At 36.0% G+C, this 22,879-nt stretch overlaps 1 pseudogene; it reads right to left on the reverse strand.

Moving 5' to 3' along the window:
* Positions 1-16,597: 16,597 nt before the first annotated feature.
* LOC139492893 (uncharacterized) lies at positions 16,598-21,916 on the reverse strand (annotated as a pseudogene).
* Between the last annotated feature and the right edge of the window lie 963 nt (positions 21,917-22,879).

Here is a 22,879-nt window from a genome sequence, read left to right on the forward strand (position 1 = left end):
AAGTCTGGCAGCCTGTCACCTTGAAGTAACAGAAGTCTGCTAGCCTGTCACCTAGAAGTAACAGAAGTCTGGCAGCCTGTCATTTAGAAGTAACAGAAGTCTGGCAGCCTGTCACCTTGAAGTAACAGAAGTCTGCTAGCCTGTCACCTTGAAGTAACAGAAGTGTGGCAGCCTGTCACCTTGAAGTAACAGAAGTCTGCTAGCCTGTCACCTAGAAGTAAAAGAAGTCTGGCAGCCTGTCACCTAGAAGTAATAGAAGTCTGGCAGCCTGTCACCTTGAAGTAACAGAAGTCTGCTAGCCTGTCACCTAGAAGTAACAGAAGTCTGGCAGCCTGTCACCTTGAAGTAACAGAAGTCTGCTAGCCTGTCACCTTGAAGTAACAGAAGTCTGGCAGCCTGTCACCTTGAGGTAACAGAAGTCTGCTAGCCTGTCACCTTGAAGTAACAGAAGTCTGGCAGCCTGTCACCTTGAAGTAACAGAAGTTTGGCAGCCTGTCACCTTGAAGTAACAGAAGTCTGCTAGCCTGTCACCTAGAAGTAACAGAAGTCTTGCAGCCTGTCACCTTGAAGTAACAGAAGTCTGTCACCTAGAAGTAACAGAAGTCTGGCAGCCTGTCACCTTAAAGTAACAGAAGTCTGGCAGCCTGTCACCTAGAAGTAACAGAAGTCTGGCAGCCTGTCACCTTGAAGTAACAGAAGTCTGCTAGCCTGTCACCTAGAAGTAACAGAAGTCTGGCAGCCTGTCATTTAGAAGTAACAGAAGTCTGGCAGCCTGTCACCTTGAAGTAACAGAAGTCTGCTAGCCTGTCACCTTGAAGTAACAGAAGTCTGGCAGCCTGTCACCTTGAAGTAACAGAAGTCTGCTAGCCTGTCACCTAGAAGTAACAGAAGTCTGGCAGCCTGTCACCTAGAAGTAATAGAAGTCTGCTAGCCTGTCACCTAGAAGTAACAGAAGTCTGGCAGCCTGTCACCTAGAAGTAACAGAAGTCTGGCAGCCTGTCACCTTGAAGTAACAGAAGTCTGCTAGCCTGTCACCTTGAAGTAACAGAAGTCTGGCAGCCTGTCACCTTGAGGTAACAGAACTCTGCTAGCCTGTCACCTTGAAGTAACAGAAGTCTGGCAACCTGTCACCTAGATGTAACAGAAGTCTGGCAACCTGTCACCTAGATGTAACAGAAGTCTGGCAACCTGTCACCTAGATGTAACAGAAGTCTGGCAACCTGTCACCTAGATGTAACAGAAGTTTGGCAGCCTGTCACCTAGAAGTAACAGAAGTCTGGCAGCCTGTCACCTTAAAGTAACAGAAGTCTGGCAGCCTGTCACCTAGAAGTAACAGAAGTCTGGCAGCCTGTCACCTTGAAGTAACAGAAGTCTGCTAGCCTGTCACCTAGAAGTAACAGAAGTCTGGCAGCCTGTCATTTAGAAGTAACAGAAGTCTGGCAGCCTGTCACCTTGAAGTAACAGAAGTCTGCTAGCCTGTCACCTTGAAGTAACAGAAATCTGACAGCCTCTCACCTTGAAGTAACAGAAGTCTGCTAGCCTGTCACCTAGAAGTAAAAGAAGTCTGGCAGCCTGTCACCTAGAAGTAATAGAAGTCTGGCAGCCTGTCACCTTGAAGTAACAGAAGTCTGCTAGCCTGTCACCTAGAAGTAACAGAAGTCTGGCAGCCTGTCACCTTGAAGTAACAGAAGTCTGCTAGCCTGTCACCTTGAAGTAACAGAAGTCTGGCAGCCTGTCACCTTCAGGTAACAGAAGTCTGCTAGCCTGTCACCTTGAAGTAACAGAAGTCTGGCACCTAGAAGTAATAGAAGTCTGGCAGCCTGTCACCTAGAAGTAATAGAAGTCTGGCAGCCTGTCACCTTGAAGTAACAGAAGTCTGCTAGCCTGTCACCTAGAAGTAACAGAAGTCTGGCAGCCTGTCACCTTGAAGTAACAGAAGTCTGCTAGCCTGTCACCTTGAAGTAACAGAAGTCTGGCAGCCTGTCACCTTGAGGAAACAGAAGTCTGCTAGCCTGTCACCTTGAAGTAACAGAAGTCTGGCAGCCTGTCACCTAGAAGTAACAGAAGTCTGGCAGCCTGTCACCTTGAAGTAACAGAAGTCTGCTAGCCTGTCACCTAGAAGTAACAGAAGTCTGGCAGCCTGTCACCTTGAAGTAACAGAACTCTGCTAGCCTGTCACCTTAAAGTAACAGAAGTCTGGCAGCCTGTCACCTTGAGGTAACAGAAGTCTGCTAGCCTGTCACCTTGAAGTAACAGAAGTCTGGCAACCTGTCACCTTAAAGTAACAGAAGTCTGGCAGCCTGTCACCTAGAAGTAACAGAAGTCTGGCAACCTGTCACCTTAAAGTAACAGAAGTCTGGCAGCCTGTCACCTAGAAGTAACAGAAGTCTACCAGCCTGTCACCTTAAAGTAACTGAAGTTTGGCAGCCTGTCACCTTGAAGTAACAGAAGTCTGGCAGCCTGTCACCTTAAAGTAACAGAAGTCTGGCAGCCTGTCACCTAGAAGTAACAGAAGTCTGGCAGCCTGTCACCTTGAAGTAACAGAAGTCTGCTAGCCTGTCGCCTAGAAGTAACAGAAGTCTGGCAGCCTGTCATTTAGAAGTAACAGAAGTCTGGCAGCCTGTCACCTTGAAGTAACAGAAGTCTGGCAGCCTGTCACCTTGAAGTAACAGAAGTCTGGCAGCCTGTCACCTTGAAGTAACAGAAGTCTGCTAGCCTGTCACCTAGAAGTAAAAGAAGTCTGGCAGCCTGTCACCTAGAAGTAATAGAAGTCTGCTAGCCTGTCACCTTGATGTAACAGAAGTCTGGCAACCTGTCACCTAGATGTAACAGAAGTCTGGCAGCCTGTCACCTTAAAGTAACAGAAGTCTGGCAGCCTGTCACCTAGAAGTAACAGAAGTCTACCAGCCTGTCACATTAAAGTAACAGAAATTTGGCAGCCTGTCACCTAGAAGTAACAGAAGTCTGGCAGCCTGTCACCTTAAAGTAACAGAAGTCTGGCAGCCTGTCACCTAGAAGTAACAGAAGTCTGGCAGCCTGTCACCTTGAAGTAACAGAAGTCTGCTAGCCTGTCACCTTGAAGTAACAGAAGTCTGGCAGCCTCTCACCTTGAAGTAACAGAAGTCTGCTAGCCTGTCACCTAGAAGTAAAAGAAGTCTGGCAGCCTGTCACCTAGAAGTAATAGAAGTCTGGCAGCCTGTCACCTTGAAGTAACAGAAGTCTGCTAGCCTGTCACCTAGAAGTAACAGAAGTCTGGCAGCCTGTCACCTTGAAGTAACAGAAGTCTGCTAGCCTGTCACCTTGAAGTAACAGAAGTCTGGCAGCCTGTCACCTTGAGGTAACAGAAGTCTGCTAGCCTGTCACCTTGAAGTAACATAAGTCTGGCAGCCTGTCACCTAGAAGTAACAGAAGTCTGGCAGCCTGTCACCTTGAAGTAACAGAAGTCTGCTAGCCTGTCACCTAGAAGTAACAGAAGTCTGGCAGCCTGTCATTTAGAAGTAACAGAAGTCTGGCAGCCTGTCACCTTGAAGTAACAGAAGTCTGCTAGCCTGTCACCTTGAAGTAACAGAAGTCTGCTAGCCTGTCACCTAGAAGTAACAGAAGTCTGGCAGCCTGTCACCTAGAAGTAATAGAAGTCTGTCAGCCTGTCACCTTGAAGTAACAGAAGTCTGCTAGCCTGTCACCTAGAAGTAACAGAAGTCTGGCAGCCTGTCACCTTGAAGTAACAGAAGTCTGCTAGCCTGTCACCTTGAAGTAACAGAAGTCTGGCAGCCTGTCACCTTGAGGTAACAGAAGTCTGCTAGCCTGTCACCTTGAAGTAACAGAAGTCTGGCAACCTGTCAGCTTAAAGTAACAGAAGTCTGGCAGCCTGTCACCTAGAAGTAACAGAAGTCTGGCAACCTGTCACCTTAAAGTAACAGAAGTCTGGCAGCCTGTCACCTAGAAGTAACAGAAGTCTACCAGCCTGTCACCTTAAAGTAACAGAAGTTTGGCAGCCTGTCACCTTGAAGTAACAGAAGTCTGGCAGCCTGTCACCTTAAAGTAACAGAAGTCTGGCAGCCTGTCACCTAGAAGTAACAGAAGTCTGGCAGCCTGTCACCTTGAAGTAACAGAAGTCTGCTAGCCTGTCACCTAGAAGTAACAGAAGTCTGGCAGCCTGTCATTTAGAAGTAACAGAAGTCTGGCAGCCTGTCACCTTGAAGTAACAGAAGTCTGCTAGCCTGTCACCTTGAAGTAACAGAAGTCTGGCAGCCTGTCACCTTGAAGTAACAGAAGTCTGCTAGCCTGTCACCTAGAAGTAAAAGAAGTCTGGCAGCCTGTCACCTAGAAGTAATAGAAGTCTGGCAGCCTGTCACCTTGAAGTAACAGAAGTCTGCTAGCCTGTCACCTAGAAGTAACAGAAGTCTGCTAGCCTGTCACCTTGAAGTAACAGAAGTCTGGCAGCCTGTCACCTTGAGGTAACAGAAGTCTGGCAGCCTGTCACCTTGAGGTAACAGAAGTCTGCTAGCCTGTCACCTTGAAGTAACAGAAGTCTGGCAGCCTGTCACCTAGAAGTAACAGAAGTCTGGCAGCCTGTCACCTTGAAGTAACAGAAGTCTGCTAGCCTGTCACCTAGAAGTAACAGAAGTCTGGCAGCCTGTCATTTAGAAGTAACAGAAGTCTGGCAGCCTGTCACCTTGAAGTAACAGAAGTCTGCTAGCCTGTCACCTTGAAGTAACAGAAGTCTGGCAGCCTGTCACCTTGAAGTAACAGAAGTCTGCTAGCCTGTCACCTAGAAGTAACAGAAGTCTGGCAGCCTGTCACCTAGAAGTAATAGAAGTCTGTCAGCCTGTCACCTTGAAGTAACAGAAGTCTGCTAGCCTGTCACCTAGAAGTAACAGAAGTCTGGCAGCCTGTCACCTAGAAGTAACAGAAGTCTGGCAGCCTGTCACCTTGAAGTAACAGAAGTCTGCTAGCCTGTCACCTAGAAGTAACAGAAGTCTGGCAGCCTGTCACCTTAAAGTAACAGAAGGCTGGCAGCCTGTCACCTAGAAGTAACAGAAGTCTGGCAGCCTGTCACCTTGAAGTAACAGAAGTCTGCTAGCCTGTCACCTAGAAGTAACAGAAGTCTGGCAGCCTGTCATTTAGAAGTAACAGAAGTCTGGCAGCCTGTCACCTTGAAGTAACAGAAGTCTGCTAGCCTGTCACCTTGAAGTAACAGAAGTGTGGCAGCCTGTCACCTTGAAGTAACAGAAGTCTGCTAGCCTGTCACCTAGAAGTAAAAGAAGTCTGGCAGCCTGTCACCTAGAAGTAATAGAAGTCTGGCAGCCTGTCACCTTGAAGTAACAGAAGTCTGCTAGCCTGTCACCTAGAAGTAACAGAAGTCTGGCAGCCTGTCACCTTGAAGTAACAGAAGTCTGCTAGCCTGTCACCTTGAAGTAACAGAAGTCTGGCAGCCTGTCACCTTGAGGTAACAGAAGTCTGCTAGCCTGTCACCTTGAAGTAACAGAAGTCTGGCAGCCTGTCACCTTGAAGTAACAGAAGTTTGGCAGCCTGTCACCTTGAAGTAACAGAAGTCTGCTAGCCTGTCACCTAGAAGTAACAGAAGTCTGGCAGCCTGTCACCTTGAAGTAACAGAAGTCTGGCAGCCTGTCACCTTGAAGTAACATAAGTCTGCTAGCCTGTCACCTTGAAGTAACAGAAGTCTGCCAGCCTGACAATGTTGTAATAATATGGATCAAGATTCTCTTGTGCAATTTTCTGTTCAAAAAAATTGTGACAACATCTTGATATTGAAATTATTGATGGAAAAAAAACCACAATTGATCCGAAAAATTATCCATTCCTCCACAGACAGTATCTGAATATAAAACGCACTTTCCTTTCTAAGTACCAACACTAACCTAGGGGAAGCTAACAACTGGTACTTCTTAAATAGGTTGTTAAGGAAGAAAAAGATTGCATTTAGAGAGGGAGAGAAACAATATAGAGTGAGATAGAAAGAAATTAGAGGGACAAAGAATATAGAGTGGGACAGAAAGAATATAGAGATGGAGAGAAACAATATAGAGTGAGATAGAAAGAATATAGAGGGACAAAGAATATAGAGTGGGACAGAAAGGATATAGAGAGGGAGAGAAACAATATAGAGTGAAATAGAAAGAATATAAAGGGACAAAGAATATAGAGTGGGACAGAAAGGATATAGAGAGGGAGAGAAACAATATTAAAGTGAGATAAAAAGAATGTAGAGTGGAACAGAAAGAATATACAGTGGGACAGAAAGGATATAAAGCAGGATAGAAAGAATGTAAGAAAAGGAGAAGGATAAGGAGAGGGAGAGAAAAGATACATTAGTGTAGTGGGTTTTCTCTTAAGATTTTAAGGGTACTGTTTCTGTGGAGGGATTGGTCTTATTTTGATTGAAATCTTACATTTTATTATTTGGATTTCATTTATTTTATAGATGAATGTATACACATTACCTATCCAAAACATAGAAGACAAGTTGCCTGTAATTTTTCTAGGAATTAGTTAACCATGATATTGTAGCAATTCTTACATGTTTCAGAGATCTTTCTTTGAATACTAGCTGTTATAGTTATTAAATTTGTTGTTTTTTTGGTTTTGGTATTATATTTGTTTGTTATTATTAAATAAGAAATAATATCTCATAAGAATAATATCTCATGCGAACAAATTAAATGTGTATAAAAATGAAAAAAGATACAAACATCACCTTTAGTTCAATATATTTTAGTTGCATTTTAAAATGAGTGACATGCATTTAAAAAATGAATTATAGCAAATTCAAAATCAATTCAACTCAAATTTCTGTCTTTTAAAATGTTTTTTTTTTTAATGTTTTTAATCAAAAGAAGAAATATTAAGTTTCTTAAGAAGGTTAACTACTCTGTTTCTGGATTGAAATTTCGGCTCTCCCTTGACACCTTTTGCGAGTATGGTCTTAAGGAAACGATGATAGTCCGTTGGAAAGGGACAATAAATGTCTGACCCGTGTTAGGGAGCTACCATTTGATTTTTAGGGGGGGGGGGGGGGGGGCTAGGATGAAAAATTTTGTCCTGCTTTTTTTTTTAGTTGTAATCCCTGTTCTGCCTTTTTATTTTTTACTCTATTCGGTCCTGCCTTTTTTTTTACTAGTTTATCCTGACTTTTTTTACACAAATTGTCATCCTGCCTTTTTTTTTTACCAAGTTGCTCATCCTGCCTTTTTTTTAACTCAAAACTCCTGTCCTGCCTATTTTTTTCAAATTTCATCCTTGCCCCCCCATAAAAATTAAATGGTAGCTCCCTTACGAGAAAGCCATATCTCTTGCACATAAGACACCGTTGTAGATTTCGAAAAAGAGCAGGATAATGCCGCCATAAGGCAGCACTCGCACCCACAAAGTGGAAAGGGATTAATATAAGTTACAATAACTTATTTCCCAATCCACTATAAATAAATATGTTTAAACTAAAATAACAAGCATTTTTAAAAACTGTTGTAAATTGATAAGATATAAATAAAGAAAATAAAAAAGTAGAAAAAAATGAAAGGTCAGAGTGCTTTGTTTTCGAGATATTAGCCATTGAAAATTTGGTGGAAAATAATTCTCTTGATTTTTCATACATTTAACATTGGCACCTTTGTTGTTTTAAAAATGTTGAAAATATAACAAGAATTTTATAAGATTTTCATAGATAACATTTAAAACTATATGTAATCAAATTCTGAATAGAAAAGTAAGGGTTAATGTCCATGAATAAGTTTATATTGGAAATAAAATTAGTAATTGCAATATAATTTAAATCTTACTTGAGGTTAGTTTGTTTAAATTGAATAATCTGAGTGGAATATGCAATTCTTATATGAATATTTAATCTATCATCACATGCATGACAAGCTAAATGTAACTAATTTTCAAACATTTCCCACATAGAATAAAATTTATTGAAAGCTAATTTAGTATAAAATGTTATATAAACTAATTATACCAATTTTTTACAAACAACATGAGTTGTCTCCCATGTTATTATAAGGTACTTATATATACATAGATGTATTTTTCTCTTAAGGGGGTTCGCGGGTCTAAATCATTTATATAGGATTTTTCTATAAATGAACTTTATCTTATAGTTAATAGAAAAATAAAATAAAAAAGTGGGGTCACCGTTCATTTGCGCTCACAATCTGCCTTCGAAAGAAGCATACATTTTTGTAAAGGTGTTTTTTTGTTGTTGAAGTAATAGGAGAAATAAAGGTAATATCGAAATAAAAAAAAGAAATTTATTACAGAAATCGCTAAAATTTTACAATAATTTAGTTTAAGTACAGCTTATATGGAAATTATATTAAAAAAGATAGGTCACCGATGAGTTGAAAAAGATATTTCAATTTTAGAGCCAAAAAATGGCATTTTTCCACCAAAGGGAGATAATTTGGAACTTTTTCAATGATGTATACATTTTGAAAGTCATCTGGGGCCAACACGAATTGATTGTTTTGAATGATTTTTGTACCATATGATAAAGTAACAACTACAAAAGGAAATAAATAAAATTTGTAATGAAAAACAAATGTTTGATTTTTTTCTGAAATTTTTATACCCTCGAGCTTCCTTAAAGTAACTAATTTTCAAACCATAAATTTGGTGATTATTTGGCTATTTATTGAATGCTTCAATAGTATATAATGTTGATATATAAACTAATTATACCAATTTTGTACAAACTTGAGTTGACTTCCATGTTATTATAAGGTACTTATATACATATTATTGATGTATTTTTCTCTTAAAGTAACTAATTTTAATTTTCAAACGATAAATTTGGTGATTATTTGGCTATTTATTAAATGCTGCAATAGTATATAATGTTGATATATAAACTAATTATACCAATTTTGTACAAACAACATGAGTTGTCTCCCACGTTATTACATAGATGTTTTCTTTTCTCCTACTATTTATTTATATTTGGCTACTGAACATAGAAAATAATAGTGCAATTGGGGCACCCGTGTATTATGGACACATTCTTGTAAAAAACAGAAAATACAAATAATTTAACAAAAAAACTGCTTGTGTTTTGTTATGTATTTCTGTCGAAAGGAAAAATACGTCCACAAATCTTAATTTTGAGCAAATAAGTGAAATTTCGACCTCATTTTATCAAAAAAATGAGCTCCTGAAGGTATGTTTTTTTTATTATACTTTTGAAAAAGGGGGGTATACTGTTGTACCTCCATCTGTCCGTCTGTCAGTCTGTCCGTCCCATGAATATTTTTTGTAACATATTTCTCGGGAAATAAAATACCAGGATTTCTGAAATTTAGCTTCAGGTTTTATATAAGTCTGCTAAACCATGTGATGCGTTTTCAGATTCATCACTTGACAACTTCCTGTTTTCCGAACACTTGTATGATTTTACACATGGTAACCAAGTTGAAAATTTTCGTCACATTTTTCTCAGGAACTACAATACAAGGATTTCTGAAATTTGGTTTTAGGGTTTATATAAGTCTGCTATACTGTGTGATGCGTTTTCGTATTCATCACTCAACAACTTCCTGTTTACCGAACACTTGCATATTTTTACACTATTAATATTATCCACTTGCAGCAGGGAGTAGCTCGCAGTTTCAATTGTTACGTTTTGGATTTAATCGGGTAAAAAGTAGTCATATGGAAATTTTCATCAAAATTTAATACGGGATCAAAATTATCGTAAGCCCTTAACTTTTTTTGAGAGGTCAAACATTTGTAAATAGATATAAAAAAAGATGTAGTATGAGTGCCAATGAGACAACCATCCAAGTCACATTTTGTAAAAGTAAACCAGTATTAGTCAAAGTACGGCCTTCAACACGGAGCCTTGGATCACACCGAACAGCAAGCTATAAAGGGCCCTGTAAGTTGAATTTTAGAATAATAGATAATTTATGTTGACAATTTTTCAGAATTAATCTACTGTAAGAACAATAAACTGATATCTGGCACCCCTCATTATTTTCTCTAGAAGCCATGGAATACATTGTAGGCCAATCCCCCGTTTTTTCAACAACAAAAAATCCAATTGTTTAGCCCTTATTTCAGATTTTTAAACAAAGCGCCATTCGACACAGTGTGCAAAAGATGTGCATGGTTTTCCTCTACAAGACCTATAAAGTACCCCGTGACGCCCCTCATTTTTTTTTCTCTAGAAGCCATGAAATAGACCAATCCCCTATTCGCTTCTAGAATTTGTTTGTTCAATTAACTTATACTTATATACATACGTTCTAAATTGAATTGGGTGCATTGGTTGTCAAACACCTACATCGATCAATCCGTTCAAATGACTGGTGCAGATATACTGTTGTAATATTAAAATATTAACCTAAAAAGGGTGCGACTTATTTTATCAATAGATGGGGAAAATACTATTTCATGATGAGAGTTGAAATTGCAATTTCGGGATGGAATTTATGCCTTTTTGAATATTTTGTGTTTAACGGCCGTTGCTGTTTTATTCATTTTCTCGGTTTTTATACGCCAGTCGTCTTTTAGACGGGACATATTATGGTATACCGTTGTCCGTCCGTCTGTCCGTCCGTCCGTTGTCCACATTTCGGACAATAACTCAAAAACACTTTCACCAATTTCCATGAAACTTAAGTGAATTGTTTATATCTATTGATGTAAGCTCCCTTTCAATTTTTATAAATTTCAGATTTTAAGTTTTGGATTTATGGGGCTTTATTCATTAAAAAAAGGGGAATTTTCAACACTTCGGACAATAACTCAAAAAGGCTTTCACCAATGTCCATGAAACTTTGGTGAATTGTTTATATCTATTGATGTAAGGTCCCTTTCAATTTTTATAAATTTCAGATTTTACATTTCCGTGTTATGAATTTTTATGCTTAAAAAAGGGGGGATTTTCCAATTTTGGGACAATAACTAACACTTTCACAAAATTTTATGCAACTTTGATAAATTGTTTATATCTATTGACATAAGCTCCCTTTCCATTTTTATAAATTTTAGATTTTACGTTTTCTTAAGTAATGAATTTTTATACTTAAAAAAGGGGGATTTTATGAAACTTTGGTGAATGTATTAATGTAACATCCCTTTTGATTTGTATATATATAGGACTCTTTAAGTGCGATGGTACTCTAAAGTGCGATGGTCACGCTAAAGTGCGATGGTCTACGCTAAAATACGATGGTGTCTCACGCTAAAGTGCGATGGTTGTTTGTTCGCTAACAAAAAGTTAAGATTAGAGGGATCAAAACATCGAGGATTAAACATATTTTTTTTTAGCAAAAGCTAGTATGCTAAGGTATAACATATGTGATAGCCAGGCTATGATAGGCTTCATAATTTACCGATAGGCTAAAGTGATTGTTTCTAAATTAAAAAGACTGACCAAAGTACGTAACAATTGCTAAAAAGGTAATTTATGTGTCGTAAAATATTATATTTTATGTAAAATGAAGCGTATTGAATATTTGGATAATTGGTGTAGATTGCCGTTACACTAATGGGAACACATCCTCTTACAATGCTTTTTATATTACAGATACAAAATTCGATTATTGTCGGAATATGTAACATTTATTTGTTTAATTTAAATGAGACGGAAAAGCGATGTTTGCCGAGCTTAATGTTCTCCGTTTTTTGTAGCAACTATACATCCATGATATATTTTCCTGCAATGTACAAACTAGACATTTGGATGAAAACTTGAAGTTCTTATGAATCAAATATTTGTTAGTTGTCTTCCGGCGTGTTCATTTTTAGTTTGTATAAACGACTGTTAACGTCATAATCCATGTACGTTTCTTACGTCTATACTTTCGCAGAACATCGGACTTTAGCGTATGGAGGAATCGCACTTTAGCGTAGACCATCGCACTTTAGCGTGACCATCGTACTTTAGTGTCCCCATCGCACTTTAGAGTCCTACATATATATTTCTAGTTGATCATATAAATTCATTTAAAGCATAAAAGACAAGTTAAAAGAGCAACGGGCGTATCATGCGCTAAAGCGCAGCCCTTTATTAGATATATCGCCTTATTGTTCTCTGTCTTATTGTTCGCTAGCTTCAGCCTGGTCCCCCGCAGTAGCTGACGGGTATTAAGTTTTACCCTTATACGTCTTTCCCGTATGTCCATGCTGTCTGTTCGTCCAGACTGACCATACTGTCTGTCCGTCCCGTCTGACCGTCCCCTATTACTACAACACACAGATCAAATTTCTATTAAGTTTTTATATATACCAGGTCCGTTAATTGCTATCCTTTTGAATAGGATGCATGGTCTTCGGAATCGTTGAGGCTCTAGAAGGCTGTGCAATTTTCATATTCTTCATCCTGCCTTAATTTATACTCCCTGTCCGTTCAGAATTTACACACATTCAATCCTATCAACAAGTGTTGTAAACAAATAAGGATAAGAATTACCAATGAGGCAACTATCCGCCAAAGACAAAAGGACTATAGGTTATAGATAATCACAGATCATCATATACTAGTAAACAGCATTCAACAATGAGCAAGCACATACCGTATCAATAAATAGCACCGACAAGAAAAAAAAATGTAAAAACAAATGCATAAGGGAATATCTATGGCCTGATTATATGTTCATAACATATTATTTACCAACCATTGCAAGGCTTGGGACAACTTTCTCGTAATCTTAACCTAATCTAAAATCTTGTCCCTCCAATTGAGATATTTCCGTGGAAGTAAATAGAATTCATTTAGTATTGGTTTGATATAGTGTCTTGAGATGGTGTGGTGTGATCAACAAATGCTCAAATGTTTAGACTGAAATGACGTTGTATTTTTTCAGCTCCTGCGTTTGTCCTATTTATATACTGTTAACGTCCAGATGTTCGAGGACATCTTACTTTGTTTATTTCCCAATTCTCTCCGTTTTGTTGTTACCCGATTTCCGGTGGCGGTCGTACTCGGTGATAGTGCTTGCCGGTCAGAATTTTATTGTATCGCAATAAATGATGTAGTAACTTAGGTATCTTGAACATGAGCTTCCACAAGTTCTTATATATTATAATATTTTATTTGCAAAATACACCCATATGGGTCAAGCAAACACAAATACAACATTTAATATATTATTTCTTTCCGTTTCAATTCGCTCTTAACCATTGTTAAATTGTTATTTCATTGTCGACCCGTAATAGGCGGCAAGTGCCTATATCCCTCTTTATAATTTAAGGCCCCCAAAATATTTTTGTGTATCTCAAAATGATTTCCAAAATCAGTACCCACATACTTGTATTGTCAGTGTAATATATTACCAATTGTTTCAACTGATCGGACGGAGCTTACGTTTTAATTTGCATGAGGACAGTCGATTTGAAAATGTGTGTGATTACGATGATTGCCGTTATAGTTATTACTGATTTCTAATCACCTATCAGTGACCTCAAAGGAATTTACAAAAGAATGACTGGACAATGCATTGATGAGTGTATCCTAAAACACCTATCTATAGATCGACTGGTTTATTATGAGCGAACAGGATAAACTCCGCCCAGTCAAGTGAAATAAATTGAGTAATACAACTACAGCATGGTTCGGTTATAACACAAGCATTTGTTAATTTTATTGTCGAGCCTACGACTTTTGTTTTCAACGGGACGAATTTTGGTAAACCGTTGTCCACTGGGTGGACACGATTCTATAATCGAACCCTGGGAATGAGTGGGAGTTAGATTGGAGGGAATTGAGAGTGAGGCGGTAACTAGGTGAAGAGGGTTGTAAAATAGCGAAAATTGAAACAGTACTTTACTAATGTTTGCTTCACCAAAAACAAAATTGTAAGAGGGAGGCAGGTGGGAATCATCCCATGTTCACCCCCTCAATTACAGGGGTCAGTGTATTAAGTCATTTTATTATTTTTTTTAAAGCTGTTTCCTGAAATTACTTTGGTCCGGCGAGATTAACATTTTCATTGAAAGTAGTACTTTTTAACTTTCAAACAAACATTAGATAATCTTAAAAAATTAATGGCTTTATCTTTTTTTAAACGCCTGTGTTTTAAACGGGACGAATTATGATACACTGTTGTCTGACCGCCTGTATGTCGTCAACATGTTCATTAGCTACAACCTGCTTTCACGAGTTCCCATAAAACTTTTAGTGAATTGTTTAATATCTTTAGATGTAAGCTTACTCTCGATTTTAAGAAATGTCAGTTTAAACGTTTTGGATCATAAAGGGGGGAGGGGTGTACAGTTTTCATAAAATCAATCACATGTTATTTAGATATAAGTCCAATTGATACAGGTAATAGCTTTTCGAAAAAAAGCTAGCCGTCTTTTTAAGTTAAAATATATACGATTACTCATTTGTGACAGCGTCAACACAATTTCAGACAACATTGTAGATATATATCCAAATTTTGAACGAAAGATTTATTTTCTGGGTTGAGAATCATAACGTCCAATGTTATATTTCATCTTGCATGTACTGTGAACGACACATTACATGATTATTTCTCGTTTGATATAAGTATTTCATTTTTCTTGACGAAATCCATAGTCTTAACAATGAAATGTAACAGTTCCTCTTAATTGCCATTTACGTTACCTCTCTTTTCGGTGCACTTAATGTAAGTGCTCAAGTACCTAATTATTACGCAAGTTTTTAACCTAGAGTTATTTTGCATTGTTGACGTTTGCTAAATTGCATTTCTTAAGGTTTTAATTTAACTAAAAATACCTTTTTAATAGCGCTGCAGGATTGTATAATTATTACTATTAGTCTTATACTATATTATATCATCTTTATATTTTCCCTTGTATTATATAATAAGTTGTGTTTTTGGTACATCCTTTGAACTACTTGGCCATATTTCAAAATTCCCCTTGGATATTCTCTGCACTCAACGTTACCCATATCTGATAACAATTTTAACATGTTTAATCTGAATCACTTAATTCAGTCACGAGTGGGGGAGTGTTCCTATTAAATTTATTCACTTTTGCGTCACATAAGTCGTGTTTATTCCACTTTACCAGTTAACCTTTTGGCCATGAAGGGTTAAGCATAGTAAAATCTTGTTCTGTACTTTACGGTAAGTTAACCGTAATTTGAATAAATAGGTTATGTTTGTAAACAAACTGTAATCATGAATCATATATTTTCCACGAATGTCCCAAACAGAATGTTGATAATCAGCGATTTTTCAAAAGATGTGTTGACAGTTCACGTACAGTTTAAATTTAGGGACACATCTGTTATGATACGATATTTAAATAGTTATTTGTTTGTCAGTACTTTATTAAGGATTGTAAGTCTTTATTTAAATAAACAACGGACGTTTCAAACCCTCCATAGTGTCATGATAGAAAAAAAGGTTAGGACAAAAACATCCGCCAATCTTATATTCAATGCATCGATTCACAGACACATATAGTGCATTGTCTCGCGGTTTATTATATTCTACGGGTCCTCAAAAAGTTTCAATGTAATTTCCTTCTTTATTACAATTTTACGTTACTTAACGTGTTCAGAACATCCTATAATAGTGGTTATCTCTATTATTTTATTAGCAAGTGCCGATGGGCAGTACAAACTGTCCCAACATAAGAGAGAGAGAAAAAAAAGTTTAAAAGGAAAAAAAAATTAAGTATTATGTTGAAATATCTTCAACAAAGAAAATAACAAATTGGAGGATTGCTACCAATAGCTTATAGACGCAGAAAAAAGAAACATTTTGTTTACGACCGCGATTTGAAATTGATTTAGTACTATTTTCGATCGCGATTTGTTGCGTAAAAATCAAAGTACAATCTAGCTTACAATCACAAACGTTAGTCTGCTCAATAAATTTTCGACAAATAAAGGGTCATAACGTTAAAGGTTAATGTCCTTTCACTAAACTAGGGTATCTTCAGGGGCGGATCCCCTAAAGATATTTTTATATTGTAGATACATTATGTAGATACATTATGGGGGACTTAAATGTATCTACAATATAAAAAATAAGATGCGGTATGATTGCCAATGAGACAACTCTCAACAAAAGACACAAAAAGTTAACAAGTATAGGTTAACGTACGGCCTTCAACAATGAGCAAAGCCCCTACCGCATAGTCATTTCTAAAAGGCCCGGAAATGACAATGTCAAACAATTCAAACAAGAAAACTTCAACTTTATTCATAACAAATGAATCTTTCTTTGAATGTTCAAATCAATCATACAGAAGATATATAGTTTATGCCTTTGTATCTTGGATATTATTATTTTTCCCTAAAATAAATATGTTGCTTTCTTCAAGGTGTAATTGTGGACATTGTGCAGTTATGCCGTCAGCAAGAGAGTGTGTCTGCTGTTGTGAAGTTTCAAAAATTGTTGACGTGAAAAATGAACACCCTGACACAGCTTGTAGAACAGACCATCCGGGATTTCATCCAGTGTGCCTTGCTATACATGTATTAAAAGTTGCCTATTACCAGTATAGGCAGCAATATGGAGAGCATCCTGATCATGGAAATGAGTAAGAAATTCAGTCCTGTATTTCAACATCAACATTTATATTGGTTTATTTTTAAAATCTATTATATAAAAATAATATGTTTTTTAAATCGTGAATCAATGCACTGTGTTGAAGGCTGTGCAGCAAATATAATTTATAATTGCTTATATTTAGTATGTGAAGTCTTGGCTAGTGTGATTTGGATGGCAAGCATTCTATGTCGTCTCATTGAAAAATGCAACACTTGCTCTTTTTGTATACATAGTAAATTTATTTCACCCTTGTCTAATTGTACGTCTGTCCATATGTACCAAAATTGATATTTATTCTCAAACTTTATTACGCCTCAATCAAATGGTATGAAACTTGTACACAATACTTATTATCACAAAACTTTATATATTAATATATTCAAGCAGGATATTATCTTTGTGCATGGTAATATTCCCCATTTATTATTCAAAAGTGAATATATATAAAAATATAAAATTTTGCATCTAATCTTGTCCTGAATATGCTTGAAATATTTACTGCTGTAGTTTATTAAAAGAACATCTTTTATTATTTCAGGAGAAATCGTTACACAGCATATAGACAATTTGTACGGTGGTGTTGGCATTTCCTAGGGAAAGAGTTCCGTGTGGTTATTCCATCTTGTGTGGTACTTAAGATCCGGACTGTCTTCCCTGATCTGCATCAGAACTACACTGGTTTTCATGAGGCTGACAACGTTTAAATCTAGCAAGAAGGCTTTGTATGGCTTCTTCTTTGTCTGGTCTCTCGTACTGGCTACAAAGTGGAGGTGGAACATCTACCAGTAGTTGAATACCTTCCTTGTTCATGTGCGAGACTTTCGCAATGTTGAAAACTGTTTTCATCAGACTCTCTACATATTCTTAAAAAAAAAGATTTAGAAGGAAGTGACCTTGCTGAATTTTGAATTAAGGTTTTGCTGAAAGACCAAAATCACTAACAAACAATGAACTACTGTTACAGATGTACATATATAAACTAAATATAACAATTTTATTCTCTTGTTTTATAGAATGTAGTTAAATTGTGTATTATAATTAGTGTCCTAATTATAGGAATTTATAAAGGTATATATAGTAAATACAAATGATTTAGACCTATTACACGTATTAAAATTTTAGAGACACTGTACATAGTCACTTTAATATGAAAACACATTTTTTCACCTGACCCTTAGGGTCAATTGAGCTTTTTTCATCACTTGGCATCCATCATCCTTTGTCCCTTAACTCTTACAAAAATCTTTTCCTCTGAAACTACAGGCCTAAATCATCTTTATTGTTTAGATATTGTATCTGTACCCTGCCCACCAGCCAAGATGGTAGCCATGGCTAAAACAGAACATAAGGGTTTACCATGTTTACCTATGTGAAAATTGTGAAAAAATCTCAAATGGTCACAACATAAAAACTTGTTAAAATTATGATAAGGGGTCTTAAATAACTATTGTAAGACTACAATAGGATGACTTATTTTTTTCAAGGGGAGGGCAATTTCTTCAGGGGGCAAGTTGCTAATAATTTCAGTTTGATACAAGTAGTAATGCTTACCAAATGTGGGATTGACTGGAATTTTTCTCACAGTGTTCTCTCCTTTTTTGTATTTAGGATACACTATCCTGTATCTTGCTTTACCATCCTGTGGGAAAGCATGGTCCCGATTGCTGTTCTCGTTAAAATGCATTGCTGCAAGCCATTGCCTTGATGGAAAAAAGGAAAAATTGTTTTGAATTAAATTGCACTGTGTAGTATTCAGTTTTATTAGATATTTTCACAATTTTACCATTTCATTTATATGAATGTTAGCTATAGTCGATATATATATATATATCTTGGTGTGGGAATTTCACCTATTGGCGACCTTCTACTGTTGTCTGTTCTATGGTTGGGTTGTTGTCTCTTGGACATATTTCCCATTTCCATTCTCAATTTTATTATATATAGTTAAAGTGCCATGGAAAATAGAGGTATGGAAAGCAAAGAAAAATAAATAATAATACCAAAAATATCAATAAATATTAATACATATACATTTTTGTACCTTGACCTATAATGGTTTACTTTTATAAATTGTTATTTGGATGGAGAGATGTCTCATTGGCACTATACCACATCTTCATATATCTATATTCTAAAAATATCCATTATCAATTAAACATTTACCTAGAAAGCATTCCATGGAATGAAAAACCAATCATTTTAGGTGCAAAATGATTCACCACTGAATGAAATCCCTCAAGTTCTGAAGTCTTTTGTCCAGATGACAGCATAGGAATGTCCTTCTTCATCTGCCTGCTGTTGACAATGTCTTGCAGCTTTTCATAAACTTTAGAACCTGAAAATTAATGATACTAAGTAAAATTGAGAATGGAAATGGGGAATGTGTCAAAGAGACAACAACCCGACCAAATAAAAAACAACAGCAGAGGGTCACCAACAGGTCTTCAATGTAGCGAGAAATTCCCGCACCCGGAGGTGTCCTTCAGCTGGCCCCTAAACAAATATATACTAGTCCAGTGATAATGAACGCCATACTAATTTCCAAATTGTACACAAGAAACTAAAATTAAAATAATACAAGACTAACAAAGGCCAGAGGCTCCTGACTTGGGACGGGCGCAAAAATGCGGCGGGGTTAAACATGTTTGTGAGATCTCAACCCTCCCCCTATACCTCTAACCAATGTAATAAAGTAAACGCATAACAATACGCACATTAAAATTCAGTTCAAGAGAAATCCGAGTCTGATGTCAGAAGATGTAACCAAAGAAAATAAACAAAATGACAATAATACATAAATAACAACAGACTACTAGCAGTTAACTGACATGCCAGCTCCAGACTTCTATTAAACTGACTGAAAGATTATGATTTCATCATATGAACATCAGGCACAATCCTTCCCGTTAGGGGTTTAGTATCATACCATCATAACATATATGAGAAGAACATAACCCGTGTCATGCCAACAACTGTTTTTAGAATAAATGTGTTTAGTTCCGATGCAAAGACCTTATCAGTGACTCAATATTAACGCCAAAATATGCAATCTTTAATGACTTGACAACAGTATCGTAAATATATCCCTTCTTAATAAGTCTATTCAAAGGTTTTGTAAGTTTCTGAGGTGAATACTGACACCTTTGTGCTTTATAAAGAATATTACCATAAAAAATTGGATGTGAAATACCTGAACGTATTAGAAGTCTGCATGTAGAGCTATATTTACGAATGATGTCTTTATACCGATGATAAAATTTAGTAAATGTTTTGACTAGTTTGTGATATCGAAAACCCTGGTGTAATAATTTTTCAGTAATACATAAATTTCTCTCATTAAAATCTAAAACATTGTTACAAACACGAGCGAATCGTACAAGTTGAGATATATAAACACCGTAAGATGGTGACAAGGGAACGTCACCATCTAAAAACGGATAATTAACGATAGGAAATGAAAAATCATCCCTTTTATCATAAATTTTAGTATTCAGCTTTCCATTAGTGATATAGATATCAAGATTTAGTTTTCAATTCTTTAAAGTAATTAAAATTTATTGGAAGAAAATTTATGTAAAAGAAGAATAATATAAAGGGAAAAAATACAGCTGCAACTAATTTCCAAAGTTTTTCTGTAAAATATATTCCTTTTCTTATAAAATATATTTAATTACATTTGTTACTTATATAGGTTATATTGATTTTTAAATTAAATATTACGACCCTCACAAAAAACAATCCAAGTTACAAATTTGAACATGTTGAAATGAAAATAAATGTAAATTTTTACATACAAGACCAACCTCCAGCATGTTAAATGAAAAAATAATCTTTGAGTAATTAAGGTTTGACTGTACATTTATCTGGTTTTAACCACTTTTTGTGTCTTTCCCTTCCCTCCAGATCATCGTGTTGACAAGAGGGGAACAGTGTGCTATGTCCATCATGAACGTTAATTATATGATTGGAAATAGATTGCCACTTTGCTAATATCAAGTCTTCATTCAGGTTTGCAGATGAAGCATCGGTCCAGTACATATGATTCACCATGCTCTTGATCCATGGAGACACATCCGAACAATCCTTTTCCTTCGATAAAGCAAATAGTTTTTTCTTCATTCCTACAATTCAAAAATTGAAGATTTTATAACACTGTTAATGCATGATAATTAATTCTCATTATTTTATCAAAAGGTCACATTTGGTTTTCATAATAGTGAGACAACATTCAACCAGAAACCAAAGAAGTTGGCAACTGCCACTAATTGTTAAACTTCAACAATGAGCAAGACCCATGTCATTTTGTTTAACCATTGATGTTTCAATCATTGTCAATGTCAAAGTATCATTCAAGGAATTCATCTGTTAATGATTTTTTTTATTTGAATGTGTCAATGAAAACATGAAAGATCAACTGTCTTTACCTTTAGCTATATACATGCCATACATCAAATGCATGAGTGGTATCTTCCATATTCTCTCTGACCCATTTTTTAATTTGGACATGTCTATCCGTCACCAGTGTTTTTATGTTGATGTTATGGTGCTTAAAAAATTCCACACTCCTCTGAAGCCCCTCTTTCTCCATATGGCAACTGCTTTTGACTTCGTTGCTCTGAAAGGATAAACCAATACAAATATAGATAAATTTCCAATAAAAAAAAATAATACCTAAAAATAAAACTAATAAAAATGTGTTAATCTACCATTTTTTTTAATAGTTAATACATGTACAAGACATGTTATTCAGTGGTTGTTGTTTGTTTATGTGTTTAATATATGTTTTTGTTCAATTTTTTAACATAAATAAGGCCAATTTGTTTTCTTGTTTGAATTGTCATTTTAGGGACTTTTTTTGGCTGAATCTGTGGTATGGGCTTTGCTCATTGTTGAAGGCCATACAGTGACCTATAGTTGTTAATTTCTGTGTCAGTTTAATCTCTTGTGGAGAGTTGTATCATTTGCAATCATTCGGCATCTTCTTTTTTTATATTCAAATTCTAACCTGTACAAGTTGAATGTCAACAACAACTCCCTCATCTAGATCAAGCATGGTATAACTGCCAAACTTGGCTGAATGTCCAGGAGTGTCAGCTCTACCATCTCCTCCAAGTGTCACAGATCTTTGTTGCTGCTGAATATCGTTGGCATAATTGTTCTGGTAATTGTGCCATACGTGTCCTATTGCAGGTAAAACTTCTGGTGGTTAATATAAGAGGACATGCTGATTCCACAAATATTCATAAATTTCAATATCCTCAATATGCCTTACTTGGTACTGATCCAGAGAACAAAATTCCTGCTGATATTGACAAATTTGATATATATATATATACATATGGGTCATTTAAAAAAAAACCATGCAAAACTATGTTATTTGGTTTGTTTAAGTCAAAAGACATGAAAATATATCAAAATAACTTTTGCATATGTTAGATATGAATGTTTTGTGATACACTATATACAGTTTACAGTATGAAATGTTATAAAAACATCCTTAATGTTTTCTTAAACCCTTGGATATAGCCAAAATCAACTGTTATTTTGTACTATTAATCTTTTCAGACCTGTAATAGTACTATTATTCATATCATTTGTTATTAGGAGTTATCACTTTTTATTGCATTTTAATACATACAAACATTTTTTAGTGATTTTGGAGGTGTATGTTGGTTTAATAATAAATAATTTCACCAAAAGGAAAAGTCTCATTTTTAAGTCAAAAGACAAATCGGTTTCTCAAGATTTCAGCATTTGCAATAGTTTCTCCCTTAGCAATGATACCTGTAAGCATGTTATGAAAAGAAAACAAACATTTATGTTGAAAATTTAGTGAAAAAATCTTAAAAGTAAGTAAAAGCTACTTAGCATATCATAAATGAAAACAGTGTCCACGGTGTACCCTTATAAAAATCATTTTTTGAAAACATTTCCTGCACTTTGAATTATGAAATATATTGATTATAGAAACATGCACCAGTAACAACATATGGAACACCTATTTCGAAACTGAATCTTAAAATACACCTTACATCATTGGTGTTACTGTCAATGGTGAGACCATTTGGATAAAATAACATCATTGACCAGATTAGTAACATCACTGAATATATCATGACAATCAGCATTGTTTTGTGTTTCTTTCATGTTTAACAAGCGAAAGTTCAAAGTTGAAACATCATATTATTTATGAAAAACAATACTTATTTAACAATGTTTGAACAATATCATTTAGTACATATACAAAATTTTCACAAACTGATGTATGCTGGTAACACCAATGACACTAATTAGTAACACGATTGACATTTTTAGTAATCATTATGGATGTTTTGTTATATAATTTGAGATTTTTTAGCCTAAGA

The sequence above is a fragment of the Mytilus edulis genome, chromosome 10 (genome assembly GCF_963676685.1).
Source record: "Mytilus edulis chromosome 10, xbMytEdul2.2, whole genome shotgun sequence".
Taxonomy (NCBI): domain Eukaryota; kingdom Metazoa; phylum Mollusca; class Bivalvia; order Mytilida; family Mytilidae; genus Mytilus; species Mytilus edulis.